Source organism: Leucoraja erinacea, chromosome 30 (assembly GCF_028641065.1).
Source record: "Leucoraja erinacea ecotype New England chromosome 30, Leri_hhj_1, whole genome shotgun sequence".
NCBI lineage: Eukaryota > Metazoa > Chordata > Chondrichthyes > Rajiformes > Rajidae > Leucoraja > Leucoraja erinaceus.
This window is the reverse complement of record NC_073406.1, coordinates 9,559,863-9,585,851: the sequence shown is the minus strand read 5'-3', so window position 1 is coordinate 9,585,851 and position 25,989 is coordinate 9,559,863. Positions and strand designations below refer to the sequence as shown.

Here is a 25,989-nt window from a genome sequence, read left to right as displayed (position 1 = left end):
TCTCATCCCAATGACATGCAGGTTTGTAGGCAAATTATCCTTAGTGTGTAGAATAGAACTAGTGTACGGGTGATCGCTGGGCGGCATGGACTCGAAGGGCATGTTCCCGCGCTGTATCTCTAAACTAAACTAATCTGTTAATATTACTTAATTGTAACATAAGGCACAACTATGAAGGAAACTGACCACTAATAACAGATCACCCGGACCCCACTATATAGCTACGTGCATGAAGTGATTACTTGTTGTAAATGTAAGACTGGTACACTTTCACCAACAGTAATCATTACAGTGCAGATTTGGAGAAACATAATGGGGGATAGCTCCAAGATACAGTAGTTCTGTTGACGCAAATTTGCCCTGAGCAATTTCACAAAGCACTATCAGAAAAATCTGAGATGCAGAATAAAGATGCGCTCTCCCGGAATTTGTGCACAAATTATTATTTTATTTCCACACATGTTTCTTGGTGCATTCAGAGACGATGTGGCATTAGGTTGCTTAAAATAGGTAATACACAATTGATCACTGCTGGCATGATTTACATAACCTCAACTAAATACGTAGAGTTTTGTGGGAAATGTGATCCATCCCTCCTCTGGGATGCAGGGTTGCCTCATCTTTTCCCAAATGTTTCATAATATGCTTTAACATCACAGAAAGATAATTTTACTGAAACAAACTGCAGTGCTATAGGAAATTAAAGCTCCCCAAGGTAATTCTAAAATGAAATTAAAATACTGCACATTTTTAATGGAAATAATGGCCTGTTACTATGGAAACCTACTCCCTAATATGGCACAGATGACAAATGAAAGATGACACAGGTTTCTTGGTATTTTCAACATGGGCAGAACTGATACAAAAGAATCCAAAGTTTTTCCCCCAAAGTTCCCAAATGTACAAATCGACTAATGAAAGGAAAATATAAATAGATCGCAATTAGTTTTGAGGTAATCCAAGCATGGCTGCACTTGAATACTTCCTAGGTTAACATGTTTTTCTAACAAACATTTATTTTGTGTGTCTACAATTGAATTGAAATGAAATGAATTGAATTGAATACATTTTATTGGCCATGTATGTATACATACAAGGAATTTGTCAGTGCTTTGCTCGCAAGGATAACAACACAATATAGAGTAGACAATTAAAAATACAGCATTATAATTTAAACATGTAAAGAATAAATAAAATACCAGAGCAAAAGGAGGCTACAGACTCTTGAAGACACAAATGAACTCTGGTGTGTGCTCGAGACAGGGAAGGACATCCAACAAAAGAAATCGCAAACAAAGAAAAATTAATCTTCGGGCAAAACCTGAAGATTTTAAGATTTGGCTAATCCACAGGAGAAAGTTACCGTGACCCACCCTCTGGTACACCTTAGGTGTAGGGTCAGTTAACACTTCAACAGAATGACCAATTGCAGTCTCATTGCAGGTTTAATGCTTCTGTTTTCATGAAACAAAATATCTTCAAACATTTCAGAGGCAGTGCTGCAGGAGATTTAATAATGATTAATTAGAAAAAGCAAAACCATATTGTGGGGCAGATCACAAATCAGGCTTGAATTAAGCGATGCCAGATTCACAGCAGGCAATAAATTAATTGTTTATCATGTTGATGAAATTTTTTTTTCTACACTATCCATCACCAATTAATGACCATAAGTGCAGAAAAACTTCCTGTCTACATGAATAAGCTCTTATGAACTCGCTTCACAAATTAATGGATGAATGAAGCATAAAAAACATGAAAGTTAGAAAATAACTAAACTGATTTTAATGTGTAGGAAGGAATTACAGATGCTGGCATAAACTGAAGATAGGCACAAAATGTTGGAGTAACTCAGCGGGACAGGCAGCATCTCTGGAGAGAAGAAATGGGTGATGTTTCAGGTCGAGACCCTTCTTCAGACTGGGCTGAGGAAAGGTCTCGACCTGAAACGTCATCCAATCCTTCTCTCCAGAGATGATGCCTGTCCCGCTGAGTTACTCCAGCATTTTGTGTCTATAAACTGATTTTAAGCTACTCTTGTGGTAACGATAGTTTGGGCTTTTTTGATGCTTTCTTGGGAATCATAAAGTAAATGTAATCAAAAAATAAGGTGACAGAATTGAATGAGAAAATGGTCCAATTTGATGTTTAAGAAGGAACTGCAGATGCTGGAAAATCGAAGGTACACAAAATAGCTGGAGAAACTCAGCGGGTGCTGCAGCATCTATGGAGCGAAGGAAATAGGCAACGTTTCGGGCCGAAACTGTCTGAAGAAGGGTTTCAGCCTGAAACGTTGCCTTTTTCCTTCGCTCCATAGATGCTGCTGCACCCGCTGAGTTTCTCCAGCTTTTTTGTGTACCTTTGGTCCAATTTGATGTTTAGTTTAGTATATTGATACAGGGTGGAAACAGGCTCTTCGGCCCAATGAGTTTGCGCCCACCACTGACCCCCCCCACACGGTAACACTACCATGCATACATTGGGGATAATTTACAATTTTACCAAAGTGAATTAACCTACAAACCTGTAATCTTTGGAGTGTGGGAGGAAACCGGAGCACCCAGTGAAAACCCACGCAGTTCACAGAATGTACAAACTCCATATAAACAGCACCCGTAGTCAGGGTCAAACCCGGTTATCTGGTGCTACAAGGCAGCAACTCTACCACTGCACCACCCAAAATGGATGATGGTGGAAGTTTCAAGGGAAGACTCAGAACTAGCATTATTAACCTTCCAGACCATTTCAGTCAGCTAACAGAATTGTGCTTTTCCTCCATTGTTCTGGATCACATCCACCATCCCGGGCAGGACAGTCCCAGGGGTGGTCTTGAAGAGATGTAGACAGGAGGGGCAGGTCCTGGTGGTCTACAATATTGAGTCCAAAACTCATCACATCTCAAGACAACAAGTAACGACCAACCATTGCTCTCATTTAGTTAATCGGTACTCTGCCTCATTAAACACACTTGGAAGAAACAGAGAGTGATAAGAGTACATATATGCTTTGTTTTAGATGCTTTTAATTCATTGTTAAAGGTGGCTGAGTTAACCCCCACTGATTGAGGTAGCAGAGCCTGAAAGAAATAGCTGCTAGAGTGGGCAGGTATCAGGTGAAAAGAGCATTAACAGAGGTGACAATCTTCATCTTTACCGGTTTACCCAATGTGTACAAGTGCCCATACAGTATTTGTAGGATGGGGATTGCTGCTCAGCAGTTTAAAAAGCTTCGCCGGGCAACAGGCAGAGGACAAAATTGAAAATAAGGCCCTGGTGTTGAACACAATATGAAACAAAGAACTGTAGGTGTTGGTTTATACTAACGATAGACGCAAAGTGCAGGAGTAATTTAGCAGGTCAGTCAGCGCCTCTGGAGAAAAAAGGATTGGTTTTATTTTTGCCAAGAAGAGGGGCCCCAATCCAAAACATCACCCATCCTTTTATCTTCATAGATGCTGCCTGTCCCACTGAGTTACTCCAGCACATTGTGTCTATCTATGAATTCTGCGATCCTGGGCTTGGAAGCTGTCTCGTCCTTTTCCAATCTCCCCCAGACTCTTCCCAGGGTGGTGAATCTATGGAATTCTTTGCACAGAAGAATGTGGCAATAACCACATAACCACAGAAGGTTATGGCAAAGTCAGTGGATATTTTTAAGGAAGCGATCGATAGATTCTTGATTAGTACGGGTGTCAGAGGTTATGGGGAGAAGGCAGGAGAATGGGGTTATGAGGGAGAGATAGATCAGCCATGATTGAATGGTGGGGTAGACTTGATGGGCCGAATGGACTAATTCTAGTACTATCACTTATGACGTTATGACCTTCTCTCAGATAGCAGGATGGTCATTCCTAAAGAAATGCTCTAAACTATTTTGGGTAAATAGCTTTATCTGTTTGCAGGGATTCATAAGCTCAGCTTCAAAGCATTCACCATTCATTCAATTAATGAATGAACCCACTGATTTACTCCAGCACTTTGTGTATTTTCGTAATCCCTCTTGCACGCCACGATCATAGGAGGTAGAACCAGGATGGCACAATGGCGCAGCGGTAGAGTTGCTGCCTTACCTCGCTTGCAGCGCCAGAGACCTGGGTTCAATCCCGACAGCGGCCCAACCAAACCTCACTTGCATTCTGAAGAAGGGTCTCGACCCAAAACGTCACCTATTCCTTCTCCCCAGAGATGCTGCCTGTCCCGCTGAGTTACTCCAACATTTTGTGTCTAACAAAGATTTTGACTCTGTGTTTGATCTAGAATAATGCTGGAGATAGCTTTGGAGCTGCATGGCTGTGGATTGTGGATTTCATACTTTAAAGAAACTGCTGGACAACCAGCCAAAGACGATTCAGATTTGATTTCTGAGTACAATTTGTTAGAATTAATTTCCCCTCCCACCAACCATCTGGCATCAACATTTCTCCAGCTTAATAATTCATTGGTTTTCCTCTGTGGAACAAGTATACTTTCCAAACAATACTTTCAATGCATAGAAAGCACTGGCATTTGGCCCAGTAACATCGGTGAAGCAAACAACTGATGTAAAAAAACAAAATTGATGAACATTAGGTGCAAGTGAGTCAGAGGGGAAATGATACCACAATAGATCTTCCTCAATTTTTTACACAAAACACACCTCAACTCAGTTAACTGTTTTTTTTAGAGATAGAGAAAGAGGCCCTTCGACCCACCGAGTTCACACCGACAATCCCCGCACACTAACACTACCTTAGACACACTGGGGACAATTTACACATACACCAAGCCAATGAACCTACAAACCTGTACATCTTTGAAGTGTGGGAGGAAACCGTAGATCTCGGAGAAAACCGATGCGGTCCTGGGGAGAACGTGCAAACTCCGTACAGAGAGCACCCGCAGTCGGGATCAAACCTAGGTCTCTGGCGCTGCAAGCGAGGTAAGGCAGCAACTCTACCGCTGCGCCACTGTGCCATCCTGGTTTTTTCCCCACCTATGATCGTGGCGTGCAAGAGGGATTACGAAAAGACACAAAGTTCTGGAGTAACTCAGCGGATCAGGCAGAATCTCTGGAGAACATGGATAGCTGACGTTTTGGGTCGGGACAATTCTTCAGACTGTTGGGAGCTGGAATAGAGGAGAGGCTGGAAAAAGCATGGCAGTCAATAGGTGGACACAGGTAAGGAGGGGTTTGATAGACAGATGGTTGGAACAAAGGGCAGAGATAATAAAGCAGGATTGAAGAGTTGCAAATTGTTGCAAAAGCCAGAAGAAGGAATGTTGGCGGAGGAGACAAATAGGTATGAGTCCAGGTGGGGCACAGAGGAAAGGGTGGGAGGGAAGAAAGGGGGAGTGTGGGGCAGAAAGGAGAGGGAGAGGGAAAGGGAGGTGTTGTTAGAGGTTAGCTAAAATTGGAGAATTCAATATTCAATACGGATCACATTTAGGCAGAAATGATTAGTTCAATTTGGCATCATATATGGTACAGACATGGTGGGCCAAAGGGCCTGTTCTTGTGTTGTATTGTGATTTGTTCTATGTTCCTAGTCCAGGGAAATATGTATGCATGAAATTATACCATTTCTGCCTGGGAAGCACGGTGCGCAGAGCTGCTGTGAACTGTCCATAACTCAAATCGTTCGTAAGTCGGAAGTGAATAACAGCAGTGTGCAGGATCACAGAAATAGCTGTGAGGGTGGCACAGTGACGCAGCGGTAGAGTTGCTGCCTTACAGCGCCAGAGACCCGAGTTTGAGCCTGACTATGGGTGCTGTCTGTACGGAGCTTGTACGTTCTCCCCGTGACCTGCGTGGGTTTTCTCCGGGGTCTTCGGTTTCCTCCCACACACCAAAAATGTACAGGTTTCAATTTCAGCAACAACTTCCCAAATGCAACACGGGAAAATCAAGACTGAAGGAACAGCAGATGCTGGTTTACAAACCAAAAATACACAAATTACTTGAGTAATCAGCGGGTCAGGCAGCATTTAGGCCACGTTTCAGGTCAGGAGAATTCCAAAGAAGTGTTCTTATCCAAAACATCACTTACCCAGTTACTCAGTGAAGCTGTCTGACCCACTGAGTTCTCCAGCATATGTGTATTTTATTTTTCCAGAAAATTCCACCATGGACATTTCCTTCTGTAAAAACGTATATTCCTGTTGTCCAAGGATGTGGGCTGTTGGCCAGCCAGCTTGAATATCGATATTGCATGGCAAGATTCTGCCTACTGTTCCTCCATGAGTTTACAAACCAAATTAAAATTTCTACTAGATTTGGATCAACATCTTTGATACTCAAGAGACAGCCATCACTCTAAGCAAAGCTTGTTCCCTATCCACCATTACATATGCCTCATATTTTCCTGATACATTAACATAGCCTGAAACTGTCAATAGCGAATTTTAAAACATAATAAAAGCAAAACTTGTATCACAAACTCACCCTGCAGTAAAGTGTGTAAAAATAATAGGAACTGTCTGCCCAAGGAAATAACATTTAAACTTTAATACAATAATATTCCAGCACACAGCAACTGTTTTCACAGATTCTAAACACTGTGTGGTGCTGTCCCCAACCAAGCACTTTGCAGTGTGTGCTTTGGAGAGACAACAGATGGGTCTAACCAGGATCTTGCCTGGATTGAAGAGTATTATATATGAGGAACAGTTGGAAAGACTTGGATTACGTCCCCTGGGGCGTTGGAGGTCGAGGGGTAACCTCATAGTGTATGCAATCATGAGAAGCATTGTTAGGGTAAGTATTCTTATTTATCTAAGTTATAGTTAGGGACATATCCTTCGCTCAGTCAGCCTGGGCATACGCGATCTCCCAGTTGCAAAACACTTTAACTCCCCCTCCCATTCCCATACTGACTTTTCTATCCTGGGCCACTTGCAATGTCATAGTGAGGCCCAGTGCAAATTGGAGGACCTCGTATTTCGCGTAGGCATCTTACACCCCTGTGGTATGAATATTGACTTCTCTAACCAAGTAACCCTTGCTTTCCCTCTCTCTCCATTCCATTCCCCCCCCCCTTCCCAGTTCTCCGACCAGTCTAACTGATGACAACAATGTTCCTTGTACATCTTTTCATAATTGGTCTGCATATCAGTTCCTCTATCCCCTTACAACCCAGCGCTATGAATATTGATTTCTAGAGCTTCAAGTAACCCTTGCTCTAACTCTCTCTCTTTGTCCCTCCCCCACCACAGTTCTCCGACTAGTTTCACTGTCCTCCTGATTAATTGCATTTATGTCAAATCCTGATATAATTTCAGAAGACATACAGCGCATTGTGGCTTTTCAAGTGCAAATGACGGTAGATGCAGCAAATCAATAATAAAGAGAGTAAGAAACGAGCGACTGGAGGAACTCAGCTGGGCAGCTGCACCTGTGGAGAGATGGTTGACTTTTCAGGCGAGGAGCTTTTATCGGGACTTTCTCCTGCAGTTTCGTTTATTGGTTCAAATTCCAACATTTGCACTCTCTTGCCTCTCCAAAGAAAAAAGGTATTCTGGTGAGAGTCGGGAAATTATGAGAGAGAAACTGACTTAATGTATCAGATTGATAATCTTTCATCAAAAAAACTTTCAAACTCGGTCATGGATATTGCATAAGGATTAAATTTCACACCCTGGGTTTATATAGTTCCCCGTCACTCCAAACACTTGAGCCCAAGGTCAAGGTTCCAGTGCCTTATTAGGTGGATACAGCGCAGCTATCTTTCTGATGTGGAATCAGCCTGTGGCTCAGCCTGCCCTTGTCAACGGGCCATGGACCAAGTTCTAGTAAATGGAGGAAACAAAAATTAGAGCTGCAGGAAGAACTCAGCCGGTCAGGCAGCATTTGTGGAGGGAAATGGACACTTAACATTTTGCGTTGAGACCTTTAACAGGATTTGAACAGAATTTGAACAGAAAGAGCAGAGGGAAAGCAGTCGGTATGCAGAGGTGGGAGAGGTGGTAAATGGAATTAATATAGAAAGGCAATTGAGGTTCAGCCTAGGTCTGCGCCCAACCCAGGCGACTATTTATGTGCTAGCCACAGCAGCAGATCACAAACACTTATTACAATCACTCCACACTCTTAAATAATACTGTACACTGTGGATGGCTCAATTGTAATCATGTATTGTCTTTCTGCTGACTGGATAGCACGCAATAAAAGTTTTTGTTCTGGGATGTCAGGATTTTCATATGAAGAAAGACTGGATAGACTCGGCTTGTACTCGCTAGAATTTAGAAGATTGAGGGGAGGTCTTATAGAAACTTACAAAATTCTTAAGGGGTTGGACAGGTTAGATGCAGGAAGATTGTTCCCGATGTTGGGGAAGTCCAGAAGAAGAGGTCACAGTTTAAGGATAAGGGGAAAATCTTTTAGGACCGAGATGAGGAAAACATTTTTCACACAGAGAGTGGTGAATCTCTGGGATTCTCTGCCACAGAAGGTAGTAGCTAGGTGCAGGAGTAGGCCATTCGGCCCATTGGCCTATATTTAATGATCATGGCTGGGAGTTAGATGTACCCCCTTCCCCTTGGCTAAAGGGCCACATCTAACTCCCTCAGGGGGCCTCAACTACCCTCTGTGGCAGGAGAGAAGGCAAGTTTTACAGAATACTGAGTTGGACTTCCCTGAGGTCAGCCATGATCATTGGCTATATTTGAATGTGGCCCTTGGCTAAAAGGGATCAGGTGGGTGGAGGCAGGTCGAAGTTGGGGCCATGAATGGCCTACTCCTGCACCTACTTTTCTATATTTTCTATGTTTCTATGTTTTCACTGTGCTTCGGTACACATGACGATGAACTAACCTGAAATAGATGGGTTGACCCTAAGAGCCTGTTTCTGCACTCGTTGACTCCAAGCATATGCAAAGGACTAAGAAAAAAATCCCAGTAATAAACACTAAAAAGCTGGGGAAATCCGTGGAAATAATTCTAGAAATGGATTCTAGAAACAAAATCCAATGTCATACTAGAGTGTTCCAAGAAAAGATACAGAGATAATGGAAGTTCATTTGTCCTTGTTCCAAATGCCCGCACAAGACGGAAAGAGCAACCCCAGCACAAAAAAACAGCTGAGCTCCACCGAGTTAATAGCTTTACATCAAGCCTGAGGATTTAATGAGCCTAAAGCGTGAAATGATGCAAGCAAATGATGATAAATAAAGAATAGCTGAGGATGGGACCAGCATAGGGCCTTGTGGCAACTCAGCACTCCCTGTGCACCGATATACAGTACACCTGCTCTCCCACCCACACAATCGCTCCACTGGCCTTCATTTCAAAGGCAGCTGGTGGCTGCATCAGCAGAGAAAATCATTTTGCTACCCCCTTAATATTTCTGAAGATGTCCAATTTAATTCCCTCAGTTGAAGTCTTGCCAACTGATGACACAACACACTTGGAAGATGTTTGCAAACGTTGCCTGCTGCACTCATACCACTTTAAAGTAGTTGGGTGGTATACCCTTTAATGAAGATACTGAGGAACAGGGCGGTTTATTGTGTATACAATCAGTGTCCTGCCGATTGACTATAATAGCTTGTAGAAGGTTTCAAGGTCAGTTTATTGTCACATGGACCAATTTAGTGCTCCAGTTTCCTCCCTCATCCCAACGCTGGTTGTTTGACTAATTGGCCACCGTTACTTACTCAATGCGGGTGGCTGGTTCTGGCGGTAGTATTTGGAGGGATGGCAGTGGGGGGAGGAGGCGGAGTTAATGGCAACGCCAGAGAGATTAAATCCCAAGACAATAGCTGGGGGCAATAGGAATGTTCTGAAAGCCAGCACAGACTCAATGAGCCAAATAGCCTCCTTCTACACTGTAAAGAAATATATGAAATTTGGTAAGGAGGCTAGTTGAGCTACATTCAAGTTGCCAGATCATTGACCTTTGGTACCTTCACTGCCACGTTATTTACGTCCTTCCTAAAGTTACGCCCTTTAATTCTGAGGCTATGGCCTCTGGTCCTAAGCTGCCCCACTAGTGGAAACATCCTCCCCACATTCACTCTCTCCAGGCCTTTCACTATTCAGTAAGTTACTGTGAGGATCCCCCCTCATCCTTCTAACTCCAGCGAGTATAGGCCCAGTGCCTTCAAACGCTCATCATATGTTAGCCCGCTCAATCCTGGGGTCATTCTCGTAAACATCCTCTGGGCCCACTCTAACGCCAACACATCATTCCTCAGGTATGGGGCCCAAAACTGCTCACAATACCCCAAATGCGGTCTGACCAGTGCCCTATGGGGCCTCAATGATCTCCATATTCTCCATAACGGTTTCCTCAACTACACTTATTACCAGGAACTTATCACCACTCACCCACAATGTCGGGAGGCTGCCTTTATTGCTGGTGATGCACTACTTGCTGAAGAGACCTTCATTCAATCTGCTGGGACTGTCAAACATTACCTTCCAGTCTCGTCCAAGTCAACTTGGAGTGCAAAGATAACGATTAGATTTGTTTCTACACAACAAATTGGTTACTTGAACAACAACAACACAAAGCAGAAATTGCCAGGAATGCTCAGCCGATCAGACACCATATGGGACGAGAGAAAAAAATAATTGGATCCAGAGCTCTGATAAATGTTTCTCTCTCCACAGACAATGTTTAATTTTTTGTTTGGTTTAGAGATCCAGAGCAGAAACAGCCCCTTTGGCCCACCGAGTCCACACCGACCAGCGATCCCTGTGCACTAACACCATCCTACACACACTAGGGACAGTTTATATTTATATCAAGCCAATTAGCCTACAAATCTGCATGTCTTGAGTGTGGGAGGAAACCGAAGGTCTCGGAGAAAACCCACACGGTCACGGGGAGAACGCACAAACTCCGTACAGACAACCTGAGTCTCTGGTGTGTAAAGCAGTAACTCTACCACTTCACTGCTGTGCCACACTGCTTCACCTCAAGCATCTTGCTTGCGCTCAATATCCGCTGCATTTTTATGTTTTACTTCAAATTTCCAGCATTCAGTTTGTGCAAATAAATTGTCCATTTGGTCCACGTTTCAATAGCAAGTATAAGGTGTTCCTGGAATTCGTTACTACTAACACTGATTTGTTGTTTCTTCCACATCCATCTCCTCCCCTCACGAAGATACCCCAGAGGAATCCATCTCTCTCACCTCTCAGACACCCCGTTTAAACTCACCATACACCTCTTCTGCTCTCTTGGACCTCATTCTAACTGAATGGCAGTCTAATTAATGTTCAAGATTCCAGCATCTGCAATTGCTTGTGTATGAGTTTGGGAACTGGGTATGAGTTCAGGATTCCAGGTCTGAGAAAAAAATGAGGCACAAGAAACTACAGATGCTGAAATCTTGAGCAAAACACAAAGCGCTGGAGGAACCCAACTTGAAATGTTATGGATCTGTGTAGGAAGGAACTGCAGATGCCGGTGTACACTGAAGATAGAGACAAAATGCTGGAGTAACTCAGTGGGACAGGCAACATGTCTGGAGAGAAGGAATGGGTGATGATTCGAGTCGAGACTTTTCTTCAGATAGGGTCTCGACCTGAAACGTCATCCATTCCTTCTCTCCAGAGATGCTGCCTGTCCCGCTGAGTTACTCCAGCATTTAATCTCAATGGTGTATTCCCTCCACAGATGCTGCCTGACCTGCAGAGTTCTGTGAATATTAGGAACTGGGCGTTAGTGCAATAATTTAACTATTATGTGTTTAACAATTCATGGCAGGGTTGCACTAACCACGCTTGATTGAGTCGTGTGACCTTTTCATGGAACGTCTCATGGGCTGGGAGACACACTAGTCATCCAGTGGTCACTTAGTGCCAGCGGGCTCTCCTTCTCTCTGAGTCCGACACCCCTACACTCTACATCGCTATGGCCTTGGCCCACACTCAGTGATCATAGACAATCCTTCATCCTCCCACCAACAGCCATAATTACTGTGCTGTGCCGTGTTGGGTAGCACGGTGGCGCAGCGGTAGAGTTGCTGCCTTGCAGCTCTTTCACTGCCAGACACCCGGGTTCAATCCCGACTACGGGTGCTTGTCTGTACGGAGTCTGTACGTTCGCCCCGTGACCGCGTGGGGTTTCTCCGAGATCTTCGGTTTCCTCGGTAGGTTAATTGGCTTGGTATAAATGCAAAATTGTCCCTAGTATCTGTAGGCTTGTGTTAATGTGAGGGGATTGCTGGCCGGCACGTACACGGTGGGCCAAAGAGCCTGTTTCTGCGCTGTGCCTCTAAAATAAACTAAATTACCATCCTCACTCCAGAGTTGTTGAAACACCCACAGTGGCAAGATGGAGACTGGATATGTCGGTCTGCTCGTATCAGCCACTTACCGATTACCATTAATTATTACCATTAGTCACTTGGCAATTCTTCACACTGTAAAATAGAATTTAAATTTTGTTGTAGCAAAATTCAGCGCCAGCACGGTGAAATAATCATTCACAGCTCCGTGCAAGAAGAGCATGAAAGGGCAGAAGCTTCAAAATAATAGACTATATTGAAACAGCTTGTCTCTCTCCCCCAGGGAGCAATTGATAAAGATATCCGAGTTGTATATTCCAAAGGCCTCAGGTTTGCTGCCATGTTTAAAGAAAGTTAATTGCAGCCACTACAACAGAGGGAGTGCTGCAATTGAGCTGTAACTTAACTTTCCTAAGCAAGTTGGCGTCCTCTAATCAATCCCCACTTGACCAATGCACTGCTCGTTCTGCTCCTGATTACTGCCGCGTGAACTTTCCGGGCAGCAAGACAAAACTGACAGGTGTGCAGTTATATAGTTTAGTTTACTTTTCTTTAGTTTAGAGATACAGATTGGAAACAGTCCCTTCGGCCCACCAAGCCCGCGCTGACTAACGTTCACCTGTACAATTGTTCTATGTTATCCCAGTTTTGCATCCAACACACATGGGGCAATTGCCAGAGACAAATTGGCTACAAACCTGCACGTCTTTGGAATATGGGAGGAAACCGGAGCACCCAGAGAAAACCCAGGAGGTCACAGAGAGAACATAGGTACTCCATAGAGACAGCACCCATAGTCAGGATCAATCCCAGGCCTCCGTCAGCAGCTCTACCACTGCGCCACTATGCTGCCCACAACTCAGTTACTGAGCATAAACCAACACCCATTCTTGAACCAAGCTATAATGAGGGCACAAAAGGCAAAGTGTTGCAAAGCCTGCCAAGTAATAGGCGGATACAGATGAGGAGGGGGGTTTGATAGGCAGATGTTTGGACAAAGGCCACAGATGAAAAGACAATGGTGTGAGATAAAAGGATCAAAGAGTTGCGAATTATGAAGCTAGAGGATGGAATGTAGGAAGGGGAGTGGGAGGGGAGAAATAGGTGCAAGGTCAACCAAGGTTCGAGGAGAGGAGTGAGAGGGGGGAGGAAATGGGGAGGGCAGGGGGAGGAAGGGGAGAGTGAAGCAGGGTGTTTCGAGAAATTAGTTAATAATTCTGACTCCAACCACTTGGCCATAAAGACCGATTTGCCAGTTGCTACACATGCCTACCAAAAAATGGTGAAACATGCTCAAGAACTCCTGAATCTCTCTGCACTTCATTCAATTTGTTTGGTTTAGATACAGCGCGGAAACAGGTCTTTCAGCCTACCAAGCCTGCACAGACCAGTGATACCTGCAAATTGACATTATCCTACGTACATTGGGGACAATTTTACATTCATACTAAGCCAAATAGCCTACAAACCTGTACGTCTTTGGAGTGTGGGTTGAAACCAAAGATCTTTGAGAAATTCCGCGCGGTCACAGGGAAAACGTACAAACTCTGTACAGACAGCACCCGTAGTCAGGATTGAACCAGGGTCTCTGGCACTGTAAGGCAGCAACTCTACCGCTGTGCCACCCTCTTTGTGATCTTACCACTTAGTTAATAATTTGCCTTTTCTTTCCTCTTACTAAAGTCTGTGACCTCTCACTATCCTGCATTAAACTCAATTTGCTAGGTTTACAACCATTCACTCACTCGGTCTATATTCTATCTATATTCTATCACAGTCACAATGTCATGATCAAAACATGTCCCTCCATTTTCTTTCATGTCATCAAACATATATATGATGAAGAGAACACAAAAATAAAGAGGCCATTCAGCAAGCAGCATACAAAGCACAGAGAATGCGACAAAACCTACCTTTACAAAATTGCTCACAAATTTTGGAGCCGCCTTTGTAAATTTGTTTTGCTTTTGCAGACCAATAGTGTATAAAAGCATGAGGGGATTATATACGGTGATGCACAGAGTCTGTCACCCAGAGTAGGGGAATCAAGAACTAGAGGGCACGGGTTTAAGGTGAGAGGGGAAAGATTCAATAGGAACTTGAGGGGCAACTTTCTCATTCAGAGGGCGGTGGGCATATGGAACGAGCTGCCAAAGGACGTAGTTGAGGCAGGTACTATAACAACATTTAAAAGGCATTTGGACAGGTACATGGATAGGAAAGGTTTAGAGGGTTATGTGCCAAATGTGGGAATAGTGTAGATGGTGCATCATGGTGGGCATGGGAAAGTAGGGCCGAAGGGCCTGTTTCAGTGCTGTATCAGCTGTGTGACTATAATACGGCTAAGACCGAAGGCAGGCAACTCTTGCTCCGTATCCGTTGATAAACATTTGGCCCTTCACTTGTTTCCGCCAACATCCCCCATTGAATAAATTTGGGAACTTGACTCTCAAGCACACCTGGGCTGTGCTCTGCCATTTTCAATGTGCTTAATTGCAGCCAATTTATCTTCATGCACCGTTTCACATTAGAATCTTGCCAGCTGCACCACTTTTAAGGTCTTTTTCTCAGATGTTACACTTAAAATGCAGACTGCTCACCTTCCAGTCATTTCGTGCTCCTGTGGTTTGTGAAACGTTGAACTTTTTTTCTAATAAAGGTCGCTGCAATATTTGCATGTCATTAATCTCATTATACTACAGGTGCACCATGCAGTCACGTTAAATATCTGCAGTTTCTGAGACACAGCATTCAAATTTGCACCTAAGGCAACGAGAGAAATTTTCTACTTGATAGAATAATCAATAGTGAAATAATCAACTTGTCTCCAGAGTAAAAGACAAAGCGCTGGAGGAACTCAGCGGGTCAGGTAGCATCTATGGAGGGAATGGACAGATGATATTTCAGGTCAGACAGAAGAAGGTTTTCTTTTTTTTGTATTTTTAAAAACTTTTTTTTAAAATATGGAACGCTTCATGAATTTGCGTGCCATCCTTGCGCAGGGACCATGCTAATCTTCTCTGTATCGTTCCAATTTTGGTATATGTGCTGCCGAAGCGAGCACGTGACTGAAGAAGGTTTTCAACCCAAAAACGTCATCTGTTCAATCCTCGCACAGACATTGCCTGATCCACTGAGATCCTCTAGCACTTTGTTTTTTGCTCAAAATTCCAACATCTGCAGTCTCTCGTGTCGCTGATTCCAGTGTTTTCTTCAGAAAACTTTGACATCTCTGTTTCAGCGTGAACTGCAGCATGGAAACAGGCCCTTCGGCCCACCGAGTCTATGCCGACCAGTGATCACCCGTTCACACTAGGTCTACGTTATCCCACTTTCTCATCCACTCCCTACACACGCGGGCCGATTTACAGAGGCCAATTAAACTCCAAACCCGCACATCTTTGCGATGCGAGACCAAACCGGAGCACCCGGAGGGAGCCCACACCATCACAGGGAAACGTGCAAACACCACACACACAGCACACAAGGTTGGGATCAAGCCCGGGTCTTTGGCACTGTGAGGCAGCGGCTTTGTCAGCTATGCTACTGTGCCGCTTTGAATATCCATCACTTCCATATAACCCCAGCTTCGAATAGATGGTGGCAAAATAGGGTCATCGCAGGATGACCCTAAACCTGCCCTTGGGGTCACATAAGTGAGCACTTGTCTGATGTTACCCTTCTCTAACCTCGGGAAATACAATACTCATAGGGAACCTGCTAACATCAGCTAAATCAGCACAGACTACGGCTTAAACGTGAACATTTCTCGATTTGTATGGCTCAAATAAATCACCTATTAGTGTTCTTATCCGCTAAAATTCACAGGGTTTCACTTTTTGCAACTGCTTTAGCTACTGTTCCATTATAATACAATCACACTGAACTAAACCCCCTGTAATTAAACTCAACGTAATTGAAATGATCCAACAAGCCTATCATTTTTTTAAATAGACCTGCGCTATGCCTGACTCTTCATCATTACCCTTAATCTTTTCTCTTTACAGAAATAAATGAAGTCACCCTCTCAAAACCCATTTATTCTAATCTCTCTATCCGAGACGCCAGGCAGAAACGTGGGAACCAGTCTCCTCATTTAAATGGAAACCAGCTCGTAATCATTTAATTTAAAGATACTGTATTAATATTAAATTTGATACATTTTATGTTTTGAAATATCCTTTTCTACCGATTTCTGAAATTACAAATTTTCAAATTACATTTTTAGGGTGCTGTCCCGCTGCGGCGATAAATTGGCGAGTTTAGAAGAGTTTAAGAGAGTTTGAAAAAGTGTAATGTTGAAGACTATGTAGAAGACTAGTTTCGACGAACTTTGGGAAAATTGGACACCGAATAGTGGAGAGTGAAGACGACCTCCTTCGATCTCCTTCAACCTCCCTTCGACTATGTTTAAGACTATCTTCGACTACCTTTGATTTCCTTTGACTACCCTTGATTACCTACGAATAACATGCTGACCTACTATGACCTACATCGACGATACCTACGAGTAAAAAATATATAGATTTTTTCCATGGCGACCTTTTTTTTACTCGTGAGCATTTTTCAGCATGTTGAAAAATACACCGCGACCTAGCTGAGGCCTCGAGTACGTGGGGACTACCCTCGAGCATGAAGGAGAGTTACAAAGACCTCATAGGACCTCGTGTCGACCATGCTGCGAGTATGAGTCGAGGGCAAACTCTTCTAAACTGGCCAAGTAGGTCGCCACAGTGGGACAGCCCCATAAGGCAACGATCCATTCCTGATCCCTCTTTAATTAACAATGACATCAATTGATCTCAAAGTAAATATATCCCCAGGTTTGCTGAAGATAAGTTTACAGTAGGTCCAAAACCCAGTTTATGGAAAACATAAAACCATTTTATTAAGTGGCAAATACAGCAAGAATATGAAGCGTTCCGCTAGGTGAATTCAAACACAAAAATAATAAGATTATTTCTATTTATTTTCAAAGGGAATTTGTACAAATGAGAACACCAGGGCAGATTTTGTTTGCCTTAAAGCATACATAATATAGCAACTATTGTACACCTTCTGCAAATAATTTAATTTGATGCCAATTAAATCCCCCAAAGCAATTTTAATTGAATCAACCCGTCGGGAACTTGGAGGAATAAGGAATGCAGATGCTGATTAATACACAAAAGGACACAAAGTTCTGAAGTAATTCACCAGGTCCGGCAGCATCTCTGGAGAACATGGATATGTGACGTTTCAGGTCGAGAAGAAGGGTCTCGACCAGTAAGGTCACCCATCCATATTCTCCAGGGATGCTGCCTGTCCCGCTGAGTTACTCCAGAACTTTGTGTCCTTTTGTATGCTATAACAGCATACATCTGTGACATAGCCTTCACTTGCGATGTATTATCTCCAAACAATATTATCTCCATTAATATTCAACCATTTAATAATTTTCTCATGTGACTATCACTGGTTAACAATGACGGAGTGAACAAACACGTTATATTTAATGCCTTTTTATTTCATGCTTAACATCTTTTTCGTTAGTCTTCGAGAGTAATGCATATTGACATTCATTAATCAAGCTTAAAACTCTGTAAAGAACTGCATCAGACGTAATTCTTTAATGTGGTATTCAACAGTAGGAAAGAAACTAAACGCTAGCCAACATCACACACCCATTGCTGCAAACTAAAGAAGCAAATGAAATGGAAAATATTGTTGCAGAAGTCCTCGCGACACAGCTTTGACAGAAGATCGGTGGAAACCAGAGGGTTTTATGAGCTACAGATAGCAGAACTTTACCACAGATCTTCCGCTGAAGGAACGATCTCAACCTTAAACGTCACTTCTTTCTTTTCTCCAGAGATGCTGTCTGACCCGCTGAGTTACTCCAGCTTTTTGTTACTATCTGAAGGATAGGGAAATCTCCTTATGGAAATTCAGCCTCAAATGTCCTGAGCTGCTTTACGGTCGGTATCATCTTGCAGATTAGACTCCCGACGTTAAACTCCTGGATTTCACTCATTACTTAATTTACCAATTCTGTATCTCTCATCTTCGCCACTGCAATCAACACCTTAGAAAAAAAATAAGAATTCAAAATGCATCACAGAGGGCTCATTTAATGAGGAAACTAGACTAAGTGAGTCCGGTTGGGTCCCATGTTCACACGGGAGGGCTGGTCCCCCAACGCAATATTCTACCTCTCCACCAATTCCAACATTGGTAACCAGTGGGTGGTGGGGGCTCTTTTTGAGCGCTAGTATGGGTGTTGTGGGCCGAAGGGACTGGTTTCCAGATGGACATTGTGGGCCGAATGTATTCTTGGGCTGGCAGCTCAGTCACTCAGACATGGTGGGCAAGCAGCTAAGTCACTCAGGGCTGGTGGGCCAGCAGATCAGTCACTCAGGGCTGGTGGGCCAGCAGATCAGTCACTCAGGGCTGGTGGGCCGGCAGATCAGTCACTCACGGCTGGTGGGCTGGCAGTTCACTCATGGCTATTCCTTTTCAAGCAGAATGCAGGCCACCAAATTCAATTTCATAGCATTTCAGGCAGTGCAAGCCACCAAACTCAATTTCATAGAATTTCAGGCAGAGTGCAGGCCACCAAACTCAATTTCATAGCATTTCACCATAGCTGTTCCGCCAATTTGTGCTGGACCTCACTCTAACAATGGAGGAGGCCCAGGACAGAAAGGTGAGTGTGGATATGGGAAGTAGGGTTAAAGTGTTTAGCATCTGGGAGATCAGGTAGGTTTAGGCAAACTGAGCGGAGGTGTTCAGAAAAACGGTTGCCGAGCCTGCACTCCACCTTCCCAATTCTCCAACCAGTCTGACTGTCCCCCTGATTACATTGTCTCTGTTTGCTTTGTTGTCACCTTCTACCATCTAACAATGGTCTATTCTACATTTTCCTTGATCTGCATCTCTTTTGAACTTTTACAATTCCTTATCTCTGTGACTCCCTCTCCCCTAACTCAGTCTGAAGAAGGGTCTCGACCCGAAACGTCACCCATTCCTCCTCTCGCGAGTTGCTGTTTGTCCCACTGAGTTACTCCAGCATTTTGTGTCTATCTTTGATGCAAACCAGCATCTGCAGTTCCTTCCCCCACACTGAACACTGTTGTCATTGTGGATGGCATTAACTTCATGGTCCTTCATGGTCAGATCAAGAACCCTGCACTTACAACAACTGGGACTTGAAAATGGCGCCTAACTGACGATTCTGTATACTATCTCAGTGTACTACTGCTATACACTTGTACTGTATCTGAGGTGCTTGTCTAATATGTATCCAAGTGCTTATGACTAGTGATACTTCTACTGAACAGTATACAAAAATGAAGTTCACTGTACCTCGGTACAGGTGACAAATAAAATACCATACCATACCATAACTTCCCAAACACTGAATGAGACTTCAAGTGCAAGATGCTTAGATGGGGCAGAATTTGTTAGACGTAACCAAGATGTCATCTGGAAATAATATGTGGGCAGTCTAATTAGAGGGACCACATTCAACCATGCATTGGGTAACAAGCCTTGCCTGTTGCTGGTGTTTCAGTGGAAGAGCATTTTGGGAATAGTGATCACAACTCCTTTGGATTTATGATAGTTATTAATAAGTCTGGACCTGGAGAAAAAATACTAAATTGGAGAAGGGAAAATGTTAATATTATTAAGCAGGAGCTGGGGGGAAAATGCTTGGATTAGCTGTTTCGGGCTAAATTCACATCTGACAAATGGGAGTCATTTAAAGACGAGCTGATCAGAGTTCAGGACCCACATGTTCCAATGAGCAGGAGGGACAAGGGTTTAAATGTAAGGATACATAGATAATAAGAGAGGTGGTAAATTTGACAATGGTCTCTCCAGCAATGAGGCAGCAGCACCAACTGCGAAAAGGATGTCACTGTGTGATAACACCAACGTTTGTGAATAGAAAGAGTTCATTGAGTGAGAAAGAAAAATATAAAATTAATTCATTCAGAGAGCAAAGCAAACACTGACTTGCCATCAATGACATTGAGCTAAAAGATAAACTGAGATTTAAAAAAAGGTGTTAAATTAGGAAACATTGCCTCATGCACAGTGTCAGGTGATAAAAGATGAATTATTTGTGCTGGTTATAGAACAGAAAAAGAGACTGATTTACAACAAGTGCTGGAAGGAGAGAGACAGCAAGAGTGATTCACACAGGATATTGGACAGAAAAGAAAAAGACTGACCCACGGAGAGATTGATTTATATAGTTTGTTCAAATGGGAAGAGGGCGAGCCTACTGCATAGATTTTGTCAAGGGAACCAAAGAGATCACATCAGCGAGACAAAGGTGCAGAAAGACAGAATCATGTCAGCTTCCCGTGATATAAAATGATTGATTAGCAGAGAATACAACAGCAAGTGAGAGGTGGACTAACTTGGATTACATGCCAGAGAAGAGGTGCCACACAGAATCCGTGGCAGATAGTGGACAGCAAGGAAAGGGAAGAAAATAAATTTTGCAGTCCACTGAGAATAGGGACCGAAATTAAAGTTGTGACTGAAGCCCTGACAGTATCATGGAGACAGAGAGAAACAGTGCCGTCAACTGAATCAGTTCTCAGATGACAAAACAATAACAGCTTGACCAATAGTTTTAACAGATCCTAATCAACAGAGCCTGATCAAAATGTAATCCGTTAGTTTTTGTGGTAAGAATGCTTTTGGTAAATTATATGTCATAATCTGTAGGAAGAAACTGCAGATACTGGTTTAAACCAAAGATGGTCACAAAAAACTGGAGTAAGTCAGCAGGCTAGGCATCATCTCTGGGTGACTTTTCGGGTCGAGACACTTCTTCAGAGTCTGAAGAGCCGTCACCTTTTCTTTCTCTCCTGAGATGCTGCCAGTCCCGCTGACTTACTCCAGCTTTCTGTGACTATATTTTATAATCTGTTCCCTTCTTCCCTACAGGCATCAGGCTATAAAGCACTGCAACCTCCAAATAAGCTCTGACTACATGGATATTGGGGGGATTGGTTTTGCCTTTTTGAACCATTATTGTTTATTTGTATGTTTCATGTATGTGCATATATATAGATTTATTGCACTTTTTGCTTATTATATTGTCTACAGTACCACCGTATGTTTACATATTATGTAGTGTTGCTGTATTGTTCTGTGTGGAACATATGACAATAAAAACCACTCTTGACTCTCTCGAAAATGGCTTCAAGTAATACAAGCTATTTGTCAATGCTTGGTTTCAGCTGTAGCAATTCTATCCATTGTAACCAAGTTCAATTCCCTCTCAAGTTAAAGTGACTCTTCAGTGTATCACTGGAGAGATGCAACACTATGACAGGTTCCTAACAATCTGTTCATGCGGATATAAAACTCTGCGTGTCACAGGGTGCTATGATCTTACCCGGTGTCCTGATTAAGCAGCAAGCACTCGATCAACAACAGCAAAAGTAGACATCTATCTCACGCTCCTAACCCCAATCTCCTGCCTTCTCCCCATAACCCCTGACACCTGTACTATTCAAAAGGAAAATATTACCTATCAATAGGTACTATCACAACGTCTAAGAAACATTTAGACAGGTGCATGGAGAGGACAGGCTTAGAAGGATATGGACCAAACGCAGGCAGGTGGGACTAGTTTAGATGGGACATGTTGAACGGTGTGGGCAAGTTGGGTTAAAGGGCCTGTTTCCACGCTCTATGACTATGACTCGATAACACTTCAAATTGACCACTTAACATTCCTGAAATAATGCTATTTAATTTTTCCACTGCACTCCCTTTGCTCTCTTCTAAAATCTCCCCAACTCTTCAGATTCAGGGGCAGTTTCTTCCCGGCTGTCATCAGGCAACAGAACCATCCCACCATAACCAGAGAGTAGTGCTGAACTACTATCTACCGCTTTGGCGACCTTCGGACTATCCTTGATCGGACCTTGCTGGCTTTACCTTGCACTAAGGTTATCCCCTTATCATGTATCTATACACTGTGGCTCGATTGTAATCATGTATTGTCTTTCCGCTGACTGGATAGCACGCAACAAAAGCTTTTCACTGAACCTCGGTACACGTGACAATAAACTAAACTGTAAAAGGTTGACATGAAATTGATAAACCCTGAAAATGTTGCCATCTCAATCTTTCTCATCTCATCAGTGAATTCTTCATAACTTTAACGATCACAATTAAATCTCAGACTCTTCTCTGCTCCATGAGAAATGGTCTCCATATTTTCTAGCAAAATACAATTTCATATTCCTGGCAGAATTCTATCCAGCCTGACATTTAAAAAAATATATTTATGTATATTTTTGAAAGGACTAAAAGAAAGAATTTCACACACTGTTATCTATAATATGTCCCAATATTGCAACAAAATACTATTTTATTCATAATCGAAAATCTAATCAATTGCAATTACCGTGCGTGAAGAGGGAACTCTTTACAATAACAGACTTTGGAAGAAATGAACTTATGCATGTTACACAGACGTGTAATTATATAAACAGCTGAACAAATAGGCCAGTTGATATAATTCAGTAATGAATGTGTAATCAAGCTCTTTTACACCAACCTTCATCTTTTATTTATAACTGTACCGAATTGTTGTTTCCTCCTTCCCAGGAAGAATATAAAACTGATTTTACCATTTTGATAGATCTCATTATTAATTTTCAGAGCTTACTGCTGCCGAAAGCACCATTAAAAACCTTTATTTCCTGGAGATAAAATCATTCTGACTGTAAAATTACTTTTTCAATAGGCCAGTTTTGCTCTATTAGTCTGTGTGGTGCCTTATGTGTAGACCCTTTAGAAAAATGATTTAACACTAACTGTATGGCAGAAGATAGGCAATTAAAACCTGCCATGTTATTTACTGCCTTAATTACTGGTACATTGTTGACATCATGCACACAATGGGCTGAACAGCCATCTTCTTTGCAGTAGATTCCTGTGCTTTAATACTTCTGAGGAGTTTGTACAACTGATTTTAATCTGCTCCACTAGTAAAGGGCAAGATCATTCATCCAAGCTGGTAGATGATTTGTAGAGCTATAGAGAGAGTAATTGAGTCATATAGCACACAACCAGACTACTCATCAAATACCCTTCCGAACCCACTTATCATTACTTGGTCCATTGCCTTATTTTCATCAGCACACAACTGCATTATAACTCGGTGGCCTCATCAAGAAGTTGTAGTGCATTTCCCACCAGTTGAAAAGGGGAGAGAGGAGGATGTTCAATCATCTCAGGTGTGTGCAGCCTCCGACTCCCACACACAAATCATTAAACTGGGGATGCAACAAGTGAATACTATCGTCCATTTAAGCTGAAACAGAAAGTGCTGGAGTAAGTCAGTGGATCAGGTAGCATCTCTGGAGGACATGGATAAGAGATGTTTTGGGTTGAAGAACATCAAAGTCTAGAGAAGGGACCCAACCTGAAATGCCACCTATCCATGTCTTCCAGAGGTGTAGCCTGACCCATTGAGTTACTCCAGCACTTTGTATTTTACTCAAGATTCCAGCGTCTGCAGTTCCTTGTGTGGTCCCATTTAAGCCACATTCATCAGATCCGCTGAAGCAGGTCATTGTGGGATTCAAATGTTTCAAAAGAATGGATCTAAAGCTTGGGGGAGTATTAGGAGGCAAGGTAGTCTGTAGAGTCCAAGCGAAGCACTGGATGGACTTAAGCAGAGGGGACCAGAGGACCGATGGAGCAACAGTGAAAGATGAGGTGTGCTGACCCGAATCTACACTAGGATGAAGCAACACTGGAAAAAGGTCAATCAAATCCCTGAGGTTGAATGATGGAGGAGGGAGTGGGATTCTGTAAAGATGGAAAGTATCCTGACTGGTTGCATCTTGGCCTGGTGTAGAAGTTCCAACACACAGGAATGCAAGAGGTTGCAGAGAGTGATAGACTCAGCCTGGTCCATCACAGGCACAGCCTCTACACCATCAACCGCATCTACATGAAGACGGCGTCTATCATCAAGGAACCCCACCATCCAGGCCATTCCCTCTTTTCACTGCTATCATCAAGCCAGAGGTACAAGAAGCCTGAAGACTCTCATCATCAGGTTCAGGAACAACTACTATCCTACAACTATCATGTTCTTGAACCAACCTGCACAACCCAATTGCAATGTCACATTTCAGATCATCTTTTGCACCAACATGGACTTTTTCATTCTAATTGTGTATTTTTGTACTAAAGTCTTGCTTTTTTGTAATCCACTGCCCATTGTTCTTCCCCCTCCCTCACCGTGGTCCCCCCACGACAGGTCCTCCATTGTTCTTCCCTCTCCCTCACGGCAGTTCCCCCGCGACCAGGTCCTCTTGTGTTCCTCCACCCTGAAACTTGCATGACTGAGGCATGTTCCATGTGTACTGAACCGACTAGAGTGGGTTGCAATGTTTGTGAAGAGAGTTATTAAGGACAGGGTGCAGCCTGATGATACAGTATTCGATATGGCATGTATTATACACATACACTCTTGATCCTAAACTTAAATTAGTTACTGAGAAAGTCAAATTTTCTTCTTAAAGCGACCACAAGTCATAACTCACTTAGTTAAATGATTGCAATATTAAATAATTTAATCAAATCATTAATGCTTTGAAATTACCCCTGGCAGGTTTTAATATTATCAGCATAATCTCATCATGAGTTAAATAATTATACATGTAAATTATATGTGAAGTGCTATGCGTGATGGAGTCAATGGTTCTGAACTCCGGTGTTACAGTGAATCTTAGTATTGAATGGGCAGCTGGTAAATATGGAAGGAGAATATACATTGAACAGACTGTGACCCCCACAGTGGGATCTAGGAGTTTGCTGCATATTGTGTGGAGTTTCTTACTTCCTGTGCCTTGGCTTTCTCTATGTCCGCTTCATTTTATGAAGTTACCACTCAGCAAGGTCATAAGGTTATAAGTGATAGGAGTAGCATTAGGCCATTCGACCTATCAATCATGGCTGATCTATCTCTCCCTCCTAACCCCATTCCCCTGCCTTCTCCCCATAACGTCTGACTCCCATACTAAACAAGAATCTATCCATCACTGCCTTGAAGATATCCACTGACTTGGCCTTCACAGTTTTCTGTGGCAAAGAATTCCACAGATACACCACCCTCTGATGAATGAAATGTCTCCTCATCTCCTTCCTAAAAGAGCCTCTTTTAATTCTGTGGCTAGTTCAAGACTCCCCCACTGGTGGAAACATCCTCTCCACATCCACTCTATCCAAGCCTCAGCAAGTGAGAACATTTAACACATTGCATGATTGAACAGCGGAGTATACTTGATGGGTCAAATGGCCTAAATCTGCTCCCAGAACTTATGAATTTATCTTGAGCAAAGAACAGACGACTGGTGGAATACAGTAGTCAGAGGTCAGGGGGCAAATATGGAAGGAAATGGACAGACGATTTTGCAGGTTAGGACCCTTCTTCAGCCTGCAGAGGAGATTAACCAGATGTTGGCTGGAATGAATGTTGCCTCTGAAGAAGCGTCGTAACCTAAAATGTCATCCATCCATTTCCCACCAGATGCTGCCTGACCCACTGAGTTCATCCAGCAGTCTTAATTTTATTTACAACTTGCCACAAACCTTATCTATGGAAATTGGAGATAATTCTGATAAAAGTCCAGCAATCTATCGAAACACCATGAGTTGATCGTGCGTTTTGCTGCTTAAACCATTAACCTTCCAGTGGCCACACTTTTCATATTCTGTGATCTGTGACGTTATGACTCAATGACTAAGA

At 42.9% G+C, this 25,989-nt stretch overlaps 1 long non-coding RNA gene and 1 other non-coding gene across 2 annotated transcripts in view; both read right to left on the bottom strand.

The window, feature by feature from the left end:
• Positions 1–25,989, bottom strand: part of LOC129711622 (uncharacterized) — a 68,385-nt gene that overhangs the window by 20,639 nt on the left and 21,757 nt on the right. The gene's annotated exons all lie outside the window — the stretch shown is intronic.
• On the bottom strand, positions 15,170–15,276 carry LOC129711778 (U6 spliceosomal RNA). The gene has a single exon (XR_008725922.1). It is a non-coding gene; the product is annotated as a U6 spliceosomal RNA (small nuclear RNA).